Raw genomic sequence first — 3,156 nt, 5'->3', positions numbered from 1 at the left:
GTTTATCTTTGGCCACACTTTGCTGCACTCAGGGATTACTCCTGGTTCTGAGCTCAGAAATTGCTCCTGGCAGGCCTGGGGGATCATATAGAATGCCAAGGATCAAACCCGGGTCTTTTCCTGGGTCAGCCATGTGAAAGCAAAGGCCCTACTGCTCTGCTATTGCTCCAGCCCTGAGTCAGGAATATTTTTCTTTTAAATAATTTTATTTTAGTCACTGATTTACAAGTTTGTTATAACGTTTCAAGCAATGTTCCAATACCACACCCTTCACCAGAGAACTTGCTTCCTCCCAACATTTTCTCAGTCCTCTCTACTTCTAACCCTTTCCACAACAATGGTAAGCTCAGTTCTATAAACCAATTCTCAGATTCTTTTGCATTTGACCATTTGTTATTTTAGTACTATGTTTCTTTGTGTATCTGTGGAGAACACAGTTTTCGTGTTCCAAATGGTCATCAAGTTGTACTTGGGAGATGAGGTTTTCCTCCCTTGGGTTTGACTGAGTACTGTCTCTTGGGCTTAGTGCTGGACTAGGAAGAACTTTGTGGCTATAGCTGACTCTTAGGTCTTTTCATTTTTGGTTCATTTCCTTCTACAAAATAATTAGCAGTTCTGTTGTGCTCTGGCAACAGGAAGGCCATGTAAATCTCTTTGGGATGAAAAAAATCCACTTTTTTGAGGGGAGGGATGCAAGTCAGAGCTGGGTCAGGGAGAGTTGACAGTTCCTGGAAACATAAATAAACATACTACAAACCTTTTGCTTACTCTCATACTACAGGTTGTTTCTGCTCCATCATTGACTGCTGCATTTCCAATAGGAGAGAAAAATCATCCTCAGAGACAACACATGTCACTTTTCAGCTTTATTGCCTTCCAGTTCTGTAAGAGTGTTCTTGCTCTTTCTCTCTTTTTTATTATTTTGAAAAACAGGAGAGGAGAGCATACTGTTCACACCACTTCCTTACTGCGTCTTCGTGCCAGACATTCTAATGAACATTCCCGTTGTGAATCTGTGACATTTCTCTGTAGAAATAACCACAAATGACCTTTACTGGGTTTTTAACTTTATTGCAAGAGTAAAACAAGTGGCTTCTTAGAATCAGGAAAATGAAGATAGCTCAAATAAGAAAACTAATGCAGAAACTCCACCACTCAGGAGACAATTCTGCTAATATTTTGATACATTAGCATTTTACAAGCTGATATGTGACCACTTGCAAGTAATACAATAGAATAAATATGCAAGCACCATAACCAAGCTTGGGTATAATCTCTGGTCATCGCAACAATTTCAACAGAAGTGAGAAAGGAGAGATAAATAAATAAAAGATGTTAATTCAACCTTTTAAAGAAAATTTATTTATTTATTTTTTGAGGGTAACAAACCCAATAGTGTTAGCCTTGTGGTGCAGTGCAGGAGATTGAAGAGGCAGGGACATGTAAAGCAAGTATCTTAATCCCTATAGTATCTCTCTGACCCTGGCTCATTTATTTATATGCAAACAATTTAAAGATGATGGGCCAAAATGGGGAAAGATGAGAAAGGTACAAGCTTGCAATAATAAAGTCCAGGGGCTTGGGAGTAAATAACATCATATATTTATAATTTGACTAATACAGTAGATATTGAACTTCTCGCTATAAGAAAGTATTTGTAAGGGAAGGTTCCAAGACCAAACAGGTATAAGACTACTAAGTAGTAAGCTAGGTACGGAAGGGACCACATATTCTAGCAGCCCCGGGAGTGAGGGAGGAGAATATGGGAGGTAGGACGGGAATGGAGGTGTACGAAGGACAAACCGGTGATGGGAATTCCCCTGATTTTATGTAATTATGCACCTAAAATATTATTGTCAACAATGTGTAAGCCACTATGATCATAATAAAAATTATATTAAAAAAAAAGTACTTAAGAGCTATTACAGTGATTTTTGTTTGTTTGTTTGTTTGTTTGGGCCACACACGTTTGATGTTCAGGGGTTACTTCTGGCTAAGCGCTCAGAAATTGCCCCTGGCTTGAGGGGACCATATGGGACGCCGGGGTATCGAACCGTGGTCCTTCCTTGGCTAGCGGGACACCTTACCTCTAGCGCCCCCTCACCGGCCCCGTGATTGTGAGAGCCCTTTTTTTTTTTTTTTTTTTGGTTTTTGGGTCACACCTGGCAGTGCTCAAGGATTATCCTGGCTCCATGCTCAGAAATCGCTCCTGGCAGGCTCAGGGGAACCATATGGGATGCTGGGATTCGAACCAATGACCTTATGCATGAAAGGCAAATGCCTTACCTCCATGCTATCTCTCCAGCCCTATTGCAGTGATTTTGTATAACATATACAATATGAAATTATTAGGTTGTACAGCTGGTGTTAATACAGAGTATATGCTGATTATATCTCTGTTGTTAAAACAACAGCTATAAAAGTTTACATGGAATTTTATCTTACAGATGATTCTTTTAATCAAGTAGTTCCTTATTGGTGAACTTTAAACCTTATTCTATTGGACTTAAAATAATTTTCTGCCCTGGTAATCCAATGTATCATGCTAATGACTGCTAACTCTTCCTGTCTCTTCCAAGAGGTTTGAATGCTTGGAGGCCAAAGAAAATTCCTGAATTATCTTAGTATTCAATCTACCACCAACACATAATCAGTAATATCAAGGTTAACCAGATGATTGAATCCTTGTTGAGTTTTGATAATCTGGGAGATAACTCACATACTAATATAGAGTTGATAAAGTAAAACAAAAGAGGAAGGATTGGGACTGAAGAGATAGCATGGAGGTAGGGCATTTGCCTTGCATGTAGAAGGATGGTGGTTCGAATCCTGGCATCCCATATGGTCCCTCGAACCTGCTAGGAGTGATTTCTGAGCATAGAGCCAAGAGCAATCCCTGAGCTCTGCAGGGTGTGACTCAAAAAACAAAAAACAAAAAAAGGAAGAGGAAAGATTGCTGACGAAGCTATGACTCTGGGGTTAAGGTTAAGTCTCCCCACTTCTCCCAGCTTGCAGATTTTCTCCAATGCCATGCAGTTTAACACAGGGACCACTGGGTACACTTTTATAAAAATAAGAACCATGCTTAATTTTTCATTATTTGGGGATAGTACTTTGGAAAAAGACATTAGGTGTTATGGTGGAAACAACTCTAAA

The sequence above is a fragment of the Suncus etruscus genome, chromosome 16, assembly GCF_024139225.1.
Source record: "Suncus etruscus isolate mSunEtr1 chromosome 16, mSunEtr1.pri.cur, whole genome shotgun sequence".
NCBI classification, from domain to species: Eukaryota; Metazoa; Chordata; class Mammalia; order Eulipotyphla; family Soricidae; genus Suncus; species Suncus etruscus.
The sequence above is the reverse complement of the archived record's forward strand: the minus strand, read 5'-3'. Positions refer to the sequence as shown.